This window comes from Nesoenas mayeri (assembly GCF_963082525.1).
Source record: "Nesoenas mayeri genome assembly, chromosome: 28".
Taxonomy (NCBI): Eukaryota; Metazoa; Chordata; class Aves; order Columbiformes; family Columbidae; genus Nesoenas; species Nesoenas mayeri.
Genome location: NC_137558.1, coordinates 3,167,461 through 3,179,685, shown reverse-complemented (window position 1 = coordinate 3,179,685; position 12,225 = coordinate 3,167,461). Strand labels below are relative to the sequence as shown.

Here is a 12,225-nt window from a genome sequence, read left to right as displayed (position 1 = left end):
CCCACAAGCTCCCTGCCTGCACTGCCGGGGCTCGCTCCTTCCACCCACAGCTGCTGCCATGGGATCTCCCGGGCAGGCTGAGCGCTGACCCTGGCAGGCGGCAGAGTCCCTGCCCGGCACAGCCCTGGGCTGCAGGGACCCTGCTCTGCAGGACAGCCCTGGGCACCCCTGGGTGCTCCCCCGGCTTCACAGCTGTTCAACATGGCCTGACAAGAGCCCCGTCCTTACAGATCCCACAAGCTGTGCCTGCGCCAGTTTCAGGAGATGCCTCCAGGAGCTACAGCTGCACTGCTCTGCACCAGAGACTTACCATGGCAAGGACTGCAAAGGTTTCTCCTCCAGTGAGCTCTCAGTCATCCTCCAGTCCTGACCACCTTTAATCTCTCTCTGCCTTGCTCGTCTGCTGAGATCCCCAGGCAGAGCCCTCAGCCCTGCTGCGTGTGCAGAGGAGCTGCTCCTGGGCAGAGCTGTCTCTTTGCAGCGCTGCCGCTGCCATGAGCTCCCTGTGTCCCAGGAGCCCAGCCCAGCTCAGCAGAACAGGAGCAGCCCAAGGCGCTTTAATGACCCCTCTGGTGGGTTTGGTGCTGAGTCCATGGACCTCAGACCCTGGAAGAAGGTGATGAAACCTCTCAAGAAGTCAGATGCAAACTCCAAAGTTTCTTGTTATGTTAATGGGTCCACTGAGGAACACTATGAGGAGCTGACCCCAGGGTCAGGTATAGAAAAAAATTGGAGACAGTGATGAAAGTTCAGGAAAAGCACAGTAAAGGTGGCTCTGATGCTGAGTAAACCTGATTGTGTTTCAATAACCAAAGGGCCCAGTCCTGACCCCCAGCCCTGGGAAGGCAGATCCTGTCCCTCCCACGTTGCCCAGGGCCCTTCCTGAGACAGTGTGATGTGGAGCTGTGCAAGGCCAAGGGCAGGACTATGGTCCCACACCTCCCAGGTTCCTGGCTGGGGACAAGGAGGGTGTTGGAGCTCATTGACAACATCTTCCTGACACGGGTGACTGAGGAGTCAGTGGGGTGAGGTGCCCTGTGGGACTTCACACTTACAAACCAGAAAGAGTTGGTCAGGATGGAACAGTCAGGGATGGGAAAGTGGAGCTGAGGCTCCTGGGAGATGATCACAGGCCAAGAGCAGGATTTCAGGAGAGCAGGATTTGGCCTGCTGAGGGACCTGCTTGGGTCCCGTGGGATATGACCTTGGTGTCTGTCTGCAGTGCTTTTCTCTCACATCTCCTCCCTCCTCTCTCCCACCTGCTGTTGTGCAGTGTTTTTTACCCTTTCTCAAATACGATATACCAGAGGTGCTGCCAGCATCACTGAGTGGCTCAGATTGGGCAAGGAGTGGGTCCATCTTGAAGCAGCTGAAATCGGCTCTGTCTGACGTTGGTCAAACTCCTGTTGTCTTGTCAGAGAGGTGGCAACTGTAGCACAGACACACTCACACCCAGTTCCAAGACTTTGACATGTAAGCCCAGTACAGGCTAACAGTGTAGTGGCTGTTGCTAACTACTTGATCATGGAGAAGAAATGGAAAAGATCTTCTGTCAGTAACCTGAAGAAGTCACCAATCAATGAGTACGTACCTATAGGGAACTGTAATTGCCCTGACACTCACTGGCCTGGAAAAGCTGCAGCTGCCAACAGTCCAGAGGATCTTGGGCCAACTGCTTAACATGTCTGCCTGATGGGGCAACATGGGTGATGTTCACCTGGATCTGGAACTGGGAAACAAGGAAACCCTGGTGAGGGATGTGAAGATCGGTGTCCACCTTGGCTGTTGTGACCAGGAAGCAGTGGGGTCCCAGGCACCAGAGGGGAGGGAGGAAGGCCAGCAGCAGAGCACAGGCTGGTGGAATCCAGAGGAGAAGACTTTGACATACTGGGGGAAGATGGGCAAAGGGTGACATGGAAGTAGATCTGAAGGGTGAAGGAGCTCAGGAAATCTGATAATCCTTACAGGACAGGCTGCTCCAAGCACAAGAATGATCTCTCCAAGTACCCATGAACAGAAGCATTTATCTCCTGAGGCTGCTCCTCTGCACTGATGGAGCTCCAGGGCACAAAGGCAGCACACAGGAGGTGGGAGCAGGGGAAGCTGCAAAGGAGGAATGGAGAAACCTTGTCCATGGATGTGGGGATGATGACAAAGCTGCCCTGGACTTGATACCTGCACGGGAAGGGCAGCAAGATGAGCTGACAGAGCTTCACTTGCAGTAAGAGAATACACAGGGTAATCATGGGCCTGCTGCTGAACTTCATAAGAGTAGAATCAGATGGCACTGAGGTTCTTCATGGCTTCTTTGCCTCCATCTTCACCAGCAAGGTCTCCTGGGACTTTGTTCCTGAAGACAGGAGTCTGGAGAACACCCAGCAGTGGATGGGGCTCAAGTCAGGGGTGACCTGAGCAAACTCAGACACCATTACAGAACAGGAGATGGGTCACTTGACCAGCTCCCTGAAGACACGTATTGCTGTGCTGTGGCACCTGAGATTGCCAGGAACACCCACCTCTTTGTCCAGAGGAGTGTGACTCCTCTTGAGGTGTCCTGGCCTGTCTCCTCACTCACATGGTGATTTAGGTACCCACTTTTCTGACATATTCAGTCTTTATCAGGAGGTGCAACACATCAATATGGACTGGAGGCTGCTGATGCCACCTGTTCTGGAAAGGGAGGGAAGAGTGAGCAGGGAAGGAAATAGAAGAAATTTGGCTTTATTGCTATTTGTTATGAAAATGTTCTGTGTTTGGCTATTCCTAAAATCTCTCTAATCATCCACACCAGACTTGAAGCCTTTAGGAAAACGATGCACAGAGCCTTGGCATTTAAGAGCATTTTGTATGTCAATGAGCCCTCTGGTGCCATGAGCCTGAACTGCAGATACTGAAACAAGGAACAAACCTCCAATGAAGTAAAAGGCAGAAGCAAACCGCAAGTTTCTGCCATGTGAGCCCTTGATGCTTGTTCATCACCAGAATGGCTGAGCCCTGACCCCTGGGACCAGGTAGATTTTTCTCCAATGTTTTTCAAGGCTTTTCCTGTGGTCAGTGTGAGTGTTTTGTGTTTTGGGGATGATGTTTATGTCAAGTGCTGTTGCTTTAACTGCAAGGCTCTGGATTTCTGTGGGGTTGGAAATGCCTGTGAGCTCCTCACAACTCATCCAGCTTCTTTCTTACACCTGGCAATGGTCACCAATCACCTCAGTGTTCCAGTCCCAAACTTGCTTGAATCCTCTATTTGGATCCATACCCATCACTCCAGGAGGTTCATGCACGCACCAGGTTCATGGATGATTCCTGAGGACCATCCAAGTGTGGGCAGTGTAAGAGAGGAGCAGAGCAGGGTCAGCTCATGGGCCATGACTGAGCACAGCCACCCCAGCAGCAGCCGTTGCCCATCTCCCAGGCACAGCCATGCCCACAGCATGCAAATGGCACTGCCATATAGGATTAGCCCAAGAGAGGCCTTTCTTCCTTCCATATTCCCAGGAAAATCTTCCTCCTGTTCTTCCTCCACCTGCAGACATCGACTGCTTTCCATTTCTGGGCTCAGACATGGCTGGAAGGGTTCACTGAAGCCATCAGCCATCTCATTGCTTCTCCCTGACATGCCCTGACCCTCTCCCACACCTACAATGGCCAATCATGGCTGCTCAGGCCTCCCGCTCTTCAGAAGAGGCCTCGAGCTTCTTGGTTCTTCCTGCTGCTTATTATGAACTTCCTCGCTCTCTGCAGAGTTCACGGTGAGCTTTCTTGTCCATAACAGCCCTTTATGACCATGTTTCACTAAATGGTTGTCTTTGTATGATCATTTGTGCAGAAAGGGCAGTCACAGGACAGCACCCAAAATGTCAAAACTGATGCCCAGTGAAATGCCGTAAAGACCCGATGAGTTCCCCCTGTGTCTGTGTCTCTCCTGGAAGGAGTCTGTCCCGAGAAGGGAATCCAGCTCCTGCCACTCTCTGCAGAGGCACATGAGCAGTGTCCATCACCTGGGGACACAAAGGGTGACGTTTGCCAGACCACTCGTCATCTGAACCACTTAGATGTGTGCTTGTGGATGGGGTATGGAGCCTTATATTGCAAATGCCTATTTAATTGTCATTGCCAGAGGGGCGACCACAGATGTAGTGTACTATTTAACAGATATGTAAATATAAGCATAAACGACTGACATTCCTAGACATATTACACAAACACTGGAAGGATTATTCATGCCTTTTAACATGATTATCCTTAGAAGGCCACCAGCTTTGCATCTCAGGAAATGGGATCCAGAGTTCAAGGGCAGGATGGTTTGGGCTCCGTGCTGGGATCTGGAAACTGAAACGTGCTCCCATCTCCCAGCCCCCTGCCCTCCTCAGTGAGGGTGTGAGACATTCTGCCAGCGAGGGCTGAACTCACAGCCATGACCAGTATCTTATGTCCAACTGCAGCCAGTGGTGTCCTGCCAGCTCAGGATTGGAGCTTCCATTGCGGGAGCTGTTTAAAAGACATGGAGATGTGGCGCTTTGGGATATGGTTTTGTGGTGGACTGAGCAGTGTTGGATTTACGGTTGGACTCCATGTTCTTAAGGGTCTTTTTCAGCCTAAATGATTCTCTGATTCTATGATTTGGGTTTTAAACATTTCAGTTCCATCCCCTCCAGCTTCCCTCAGAGGCTGCTGTTGTGTGGCACAACTGTCCTGGCTCTCCAGGCAGGTTGGGCACTGGGTTGGTGTCTGCATTGACAGTTTTCCCCTTCCTGGGGTAAAAGGCTGTTGAGCAGAGACAGTTGCAGAGATTTGGGTCACAGGGGTTTGCAGCAATCCTGTCAAACTCTGAGCAGGATGAGCTTTGGAGCCCATGAAAAATGGAGATGCTCTGAAGGATGTTTGTGAACAGTGGTGCTGTCACTGGTAACAGTAACAGGGAACTACTCATTCTCACTGATGACGATGATGATTTAAATCTCTTTAATTTCAGTCCTAACAGTCATTCTTGCTTTTCCAAGCATCTACTACACCTCAGCAGTTGTTTCTTGAAAGAATTTCTTAGAACAATGCTTTTTCTCTCACTTCTTTTTCATTTTAATCATTTAAATAGTACACCTCTTGCACAGAATTACCCCCAAATTGTGCTTCTTTCATTATTTTTCCACCTTTTAATTATCTGTTATGTGGTGTGATGTGGAAGTTGCATAGGAGAATGGTTTCTTTTTGAGACAATGGTGGCCAAGGAACAGATCCCATGTCAGTGCAAAGGCCCAAAGGAAGCCAGAATCTTTATGTGTGTGCACTGACACACACTGTCACCTGCATTTCCAGTCTCTGCAGTCCCAACCGTGCCGCAGAGTCTGGAGTTCTGAGCTCCCTCATGTGCCCTGCGTGACACTTGTAAAATGGAACTACCCCAGTCCAATGGCTGGTTTTGATTCTCTTCACAGCCTGAAGCACCACATGGGTCAGGAGACAAGCCAGGATACACAACAAGGACTCACGTACCCTTCACGTGTATTTTAGGTGTTTCCTGGCATCTCAGTAGACATGTCACGCTGATATCTGGGGTCAAGGAGCTGGTCAAGGGCCTCGTCCCCATTTCTGTAACAGTGGCTTTGCTGCCTGGCTGGTGTGCAGACTCTGTACATTGGATGCTGACACCTCTTGAACAACCTGCTCTGAAAGGACGAACAAGGTGGTGTGTTCCTTCTGCAAGGGTACTAGGAGAGCAATAAAGACCCTGGGTTTGGGCAAGTGAGAAGGGATGCAAAAGTTGTGGTCAGGGCTGTTTGGGGGCGCTTGTAAAGCAGCCCTGCACCTCATGTGAATTATTCCTGTGGTCAGAGAGAACCTGAGAGTTTTGTCTGAATTGAAAACATGAGGGGGATGAAAGGACAGCATTATTCAGGTTTAAAGGGAGTTTGGAAGGTGTCTTGATCAACCTCCTCCTCAAAGTAGCATTAGACCAGATAACTCAGTGCTTTATCCTACCTTGGCTACAAAAATATTGCAGGAAATGATGCTGGATTCCTTGCTGACTTCCAGGTAACAGACCACCACTGCTCTGCCCACGTCCACAACCCTGTCCTTTCCTCATAGAAAGCAAAGAGGATGGACAGGCACAACCTGCCCTGGGCAAACCCCATCACCTTGTCTTCCAGACACCCAGAAATGGGGTCCCAGTGGACATGCTCTGGGGCACAGCCCTTAGTTCCCCTGCTCACCCATGGGCCATTTTGAAAAGTGCACACACTGTGTGAGAGCTGCCAGTGGTCAGGGAGTCCCCCCAGTCTCCATGAGCTTTCACAGATGGTGGAGAGTGGCCTCACTGTGACATGGTCCTGCTGTCCCAGCTCCTGGGACGCTGCCCCTGCTGTCCCATAGACTGGAAAGGATTGTGTTAGTTTCAGTGACCCCTGACTTGATCCCCATCTGCTGCTGCTTGTTCTGCAGATTCCTGTCTCAAGTCACAGAGGCCTGGGTCACATGGCTGGTGAAGATGGAGGACAAGAGGACACAGGAATTCTCACCTCTTTCTCTTATTAAATTCATCAAGTGTCTTTGTTTGTCCTTTAAGTGTTCCTGCAGTAGTAACAGCTCATTATGGGAAGTTGAATTGCCTTACATGACTGGACTGAGCTTTGATCTGACTGTTGCTGTGCTTGGAGGCTGCTGTCCTTGAGACCAGATGAACTCACTCCTGCCACCCTGCCTGGCAGTTCATTCCATGCGTATCACAGCTCTGTCTGCAGCACTGACAGCTCCAGCTCCCCAGTCAGGTCCCTGGCTGAGGACATGGCCTCACATCTGGGCTGAGCCACCCCAGCTGTGGCACCAGCCCAGCTCTGACCTGCACAAGAAACCTGGTACCAAGTGTCCAAGAGCCCATGTGTGCAAAGGCAGAGCACAGACATGACATGGCCAGAGATTGATGAATGTCTCTCTATACCTAGGAGTGTAAAACCAGAACAAAATGCCTGAACTCATTCAACTGAAGATATTCCTCCCCCAGGTTAGAGAAATTAGATAATTTGCCATAACATTCCTGGTGTCCTGTCTAATGATGGGACAAGAAAAGATGATTCTCATACCAATTCATTTTTAAAAATGAAAAATACAATGCTGGAAAGTAATGTCTCTGAAGAGGAGAGAGAATCAACATCACTGATTACTTCAGCTTCAAAGTTGTGCCCCTGGAGCCCCAGGGACACCTGGAGGAGCCCAGAGGGGACAGAGAAAGGGACATCAAGGGCTGCTCCTGTGCTGCTGAGCTGGACTGGGCTCCTGGGACACAGGGAGCTCATGGCAGCGGCAGCGCTGCAGAGAGACAGCTCTGCCCAGGAGCAGCTCCTCTGCACACACAGCAGGGCTGAGGGCTCTGCCTGCAGCACCGAGGGCACAGGAGCCAGGCACAGAGAGGGAATCGCAATCTGGGCTTGGAGGATGCTGAGAGGTCACTGGAAATTAAATCCTCTCAGATATGAAGCCTGCGGCTGCAGGGCATTGCATCTGCAAATCATGGTAGGATCTCAGAAAGCTGTCACATTGCAGAGCCTGCGAGAGATGTAAGTACAGCTCTCAGGTGTTCTCTGATCAGAGGGGAGGATGTGCTGCAGAGCAGGGTTTGCCTTCTGCACTGTCAGTGACAAGACGTGAATGCTGCGTTCTCCCCAGGGTGGCTGTGGGGTGTAAATGTCAATGTGCAGGCAGGAGTGCCCAGGGCTGTCCTGCAGAGCAGGGTCCCTGCACCCCAGGGCTGTGCCGGGCAGGGACTCTGCCGCCTGCCAGGGTCAGCACTCAGCCGGCCCGGGAGATCCCAGCAATAAGGAGGGGAGAAGCTGTGGTGGAAGAAGCAAACCCTATTGGGCAGGAAAGGTCCTTCTGCTGTGGAGAGGGTGCTGTGTGGGTCAGGGCTGCTCACACATCCAGATCACACCCAGGATTTTTCCAAGGGGGTGCCTCAACGAGAAGATCAATGCAAGGATTACCAGACAGATAAGGAGCTTTGCTGAGTCTGTCTTTTCAGTTTCCTCTCCCAAGGAGTGGGGGGTGCAGGAAAGGATAAAATGAAAATGAGCTGAAACAAGTCACTGAGACTCCTGAACTGCAACTCTGAGTGATCAGTACATCTGCCAGAAGACTCATGACATCCCTTCCCCACCCCTCTGCCTGTGCACAGCACCTGCATCACCTTGGCTGGACCCGTCAGCCTTAGTCTGACCTGTCCTGTTTTCCAGCCTGCAGACAGGAAGATGCCCCCAGGCAGTGGCCTGTGAACAGGCAGGATCTGTAGGGCCAGGGAGAGGGCACAGAGGGTGGGATGGTCTGTGAGCACTGACAGGGAACAGACATGGACAGGGAAACACCTCCCAGGGGAGAATCTCCAGGCAGCAGGGAAATGATCAGAAATGAGAGGAAACCAAACTCGGAATTCTTATGGGAGGGAGAAGATAGAAAAGTCCCTGTGACCCCCCTGCAGGTCAGATCCCTCCTGTGAGCAGCCCCCTGGCCTCCTGTCCCACCCAGCAAAGCCTCTGCCCTCAGGGCCGGGGGCTCCAAGGCATGAAGCAGCTCCTGTGCAGCCAGAGCTGCAGTTCCTCTGCAGAGCACAGGGGCTGAGAGCAGCTGCCCGGCACTGTTGGTGTCTGGGAGGTGGCTGCACAGCTGGGGAAGGGGGACGCTGTCTGAGTGCCCGGCTGCCTCTGCCATGGCCTCTCTCACCCCCACCCTCACCGCATTTTCCTTCTTGCTGCCCTGCTCTGGGTCACTGCTGTTGGGATCTTGTTCTTGCTGTCAGGCTCTCTGGGGATGGCAGTTTCAGCTGCAGAGGCACAGCCTGATCTTGGGGGTCCTTTCCTGCAGGTGTGTCCATGGGCACACGTGTCCCAGCTTTGCTCTGACCTGTGGGCTGTGGGCAATGCAGTCTGTGGGGCTGGGGAATGAGCTGTGTGTGTCCTGGGCTAAACGTCGGGTGTTGAGACCTTAGGAAAGGGTGAGACCTGTCATGGTCTGAGGAGGATCCCTCTGCTCTCAGCAGTGCCTGGTGGCTTTTCAGGGTAACATGGGAGTTTGATCAGCCCCCATCTCAGAAAGGTGCCAGCCCAGGGCAGCTGGAGCAGGACAGAGGGACAGAGCAGCTGCCCTCACTCTGCACTGACCCACAGGCACCCCCTGGTCTCGCAGGACTCGCTCTGTTCTCCCTGAGTGCAGCAGAAATGCTGAGGGTTTCTGACACCCAACAACACTGCCCAGGGTAGGAGGGCAGAAGGAGCTGTAGAAACACCAAACCTCTCAAACGCAGTTTCTCAGGCCTGGGGGTACAGATGCTGACAGTCCCTTCTGCACCAGGAGCGGTTCCAGCTGACAAAGCTGAACCCCAGGACTGGCCCCTGCCCACCCGATCACACAGGGTCAGGCTGAGTCCTCAGGAGCCCCTGGGCAGAGACCCTGCTCTTCATTGCACACTCATCAAGCACGGACGAGGGCTCAGCCAGGACATTCTCCTGAAAAAAATAATGGGTCTCTTTGTGTGAGTGGGGTGGGAGAGACTTTGGGAAATGGCTTTGGTTGTTCCCATAGAAGGCTCGATCTAAACCTTTTCCTCCTTGCACAGGTCCTCATGCCCACAGGCAGCAAATGACCAACAGCAGCTCCATCACCCAGTTCCTCCTCCTGCCATTCGCAGGCACACGGGAGCTGCAGCTCTTGCACTTCTGGCTCTTCCTGGGCATCTACCTGGCTGCCCTCCTGGACAACGGCCTCATCATCACCACCATAGCCTGGGACCAGCACCTGCACACCCCCATGTACTTCTTCCTGCTCAACCTCATCCTCCTTGACCTGGGCTTCATCTCCACCATTGTCCCCAAGTCTATGGCCAATTCTGTGTGGGACAGCAGGACCATCTCCTTTTTGGGATGTGCTGCACAAGTCTTTATGTTTTTCTTTTTCATTTCAACAGAGTATTTTCTTCTCACCATCATGTCCTACAACCGCTACGTTGCCATCTGCAAACCCCTGCACTACGGGACCCTCCTGGGCAGCAGAGCTTGTGTCCACATGGCAGCAGCTGCCTGGGCCACTGGGTTTCTCACTGCTCTGCTGCACACGGCCAATACATTTTCACTGCCTCTGTGCAAGGGCAATGCCCTGGGCCAGTTCTTCTGTGAAATCCCCCAGATCCTCAAGCTCTCCTGCTCACACTCCTACCTCAGGGAACTTGGGTTGCTTGTGGCTAGTAGCATTTCTGTGTTTTGGGTTTATTGTGATGTCCTATGTGCAGATCTTCAGGGCCGTGCTGAGGATCCCCTCTGACCAGGAATGGCACAAAGCCTTTTCTACCTGCCTCCCTCACCTGGCCGTGGTCTCTCTGTTCGTCAGCACTGGCATGTTTGCCCACCTAAAGCCCCCCTCCATTTCCTCCCCATCCCTGGACCTGGTGGTGTCTGTTCTGTACTCGGTGGTGCCTCCAGCAGTGAACCCCCTCATCTACAGCATGAGAAACCAGGAGCTCAAGGATGCCCTGTGCAAACTCATATCTTATTGTTTTGTAAAGCAATAAACCACCCATCTGCTTCTACATAGGTGTTTTAATGTAGCTACTTACAGGTCCAGCCTGTCATCTGGATTTTTTGTTGTTATTATTTGTTTTCTTCTTGTGATAATGTTGTCATCCCCTTTCTAATTCACTATTGGCTTTTCTTTTATAACTGTTGGCTGTGCAAAGGAGGAGCCATGCTCTCCTTGTCTCTAAACAAAATAAAAGGCTCTTTAGTGACTTGATTATCACTATATCCTTCCTGCAAGCACATTTTTAGAGCTCCAGGGATGGTTCCCGTGTTCATGAGAGGAGGGTAAAAGAGTCCATCATGGCCGCATTGCCAGGCAGCAGCAGCTCTTGTTCTTCCAGAGCTGTTCTGGTTCCACTCCACACTCTCCTTCTCATCCCTGGTGTTGGTGCAAGGCCTGAGTGCTCTGGCAGCTTGGTCACCGTCCTGCTGTGTGTCAGTGCTGTGGGTGCAGGCAGGGACAGGCAATGGGCACTGCTGTGACAGAGCTGGCCTCACAACAGCCTTTCCAGATAGAAAGGTATAAAATCTCCAAACTGAACAGCCTGAAGGCTTATGTCTTCTTCCAAAGATTCTCTCAAGAACATGCCCATGAAAATGGCAACTAATGCAAACACCAGTGTACAGCTGAACAGTGTGTGTGTGCAGGGCTGGCACACAGCAGTGTCCTCTCACAGCCAGGCTCCTGCCAGAGACTTGCAGGACCAGCAGAGCAGGGCTGGGCTGTGCCCCTGTGCACTGGAGACCCTGTGGAAGGAGCCCCAGGTCAACCACCATGGACTGGCCTCTCAAACCACCATTTCCAGCACTGGCTTCTCACCCACAGAGGCTGTTTTCTCTCCATGGATGGACACTCAATGAATAGTTCAGCAGTCCATGTTTGCCTTGTACAGATGAGATGTGAGCACGACCATCATGTACATGAGGTGACGTGAATCTGAGTGAGCACAAACACCATCAACTCTTCCTTTCCATTCCGTGAAGGCCTGTGGGACAGGCAATGTCTTGAGGTCACTTCATATTGGGAGGAACAACCTATGGGAAATCACCTGAATGCAGCACTGGGTTGTGCTTCCTTGAACTGAGCTCTCTGTGTCCATTCCTCATGATGTGGGACATGTCAGATGAGTGCAGAGCAGGTGACACACCACAGGGCCGAGGTGTCTCCTGTCCTTTGGGAGTGGCAACAGGAGGCCAGAGGGACACTGTGACTCCTGCCTCTGTGTGTAATAGGGACAGACTCTGTCTCTGAGCATCCCTGGGTGCACAAGGAGTCCTGAGACCAACTCAGATATGGACACCTGACAGAACCCTGATATTTCTGTGTGTGACTCCATAAACAAACCCCACTGGATCAGTGAGATTCGTCTCAGCTGCCTTGAAAAGGATCACTGCAAGTGCTCCAGTCTGCTCTATCACCCTTTCTTGTGATTCCAGATTGTGCTCTCCTGAGTGTCAAGGAAACCAGAATGGCTCTGGGGTCCTTAGAAATCTCAGACCTCAAACCCATCTTCAAGAAGAGCAGGAATAGGAATGGGAAGAATAACAGGCTGGCCACCCTTCCTCCCTCCCTGGGAAGAGGATGGGACAAGCCTCCTGCAGCCATTTCCAGGAATGTGAAGGACAAGCGAGGGATTGCTGAACCCAAATGGACAGGGGAAAGAAAGGCATG

The 12,225-nt window shown here is 52.2% G+C and overlaps 1 pseudogene across 1 annotated transcript; it reads left to right on the top strand.

The window, feature by feature from the left end:
• Positions 1–9,621: 9,621 nt before the first annotated feature.
• Positions 9,622–10,546, top strand: LOC308050467 (olfactory receptor 14J1-like; annotated as a pseudogene). Its single transcript has one exon. The product of its transcript is annotated as an olfactory receptor 14J1-like (transcript).
• The last annotated feature ends 1,679 nt before the right edge of the window (positions 10,547–12,225 follow it).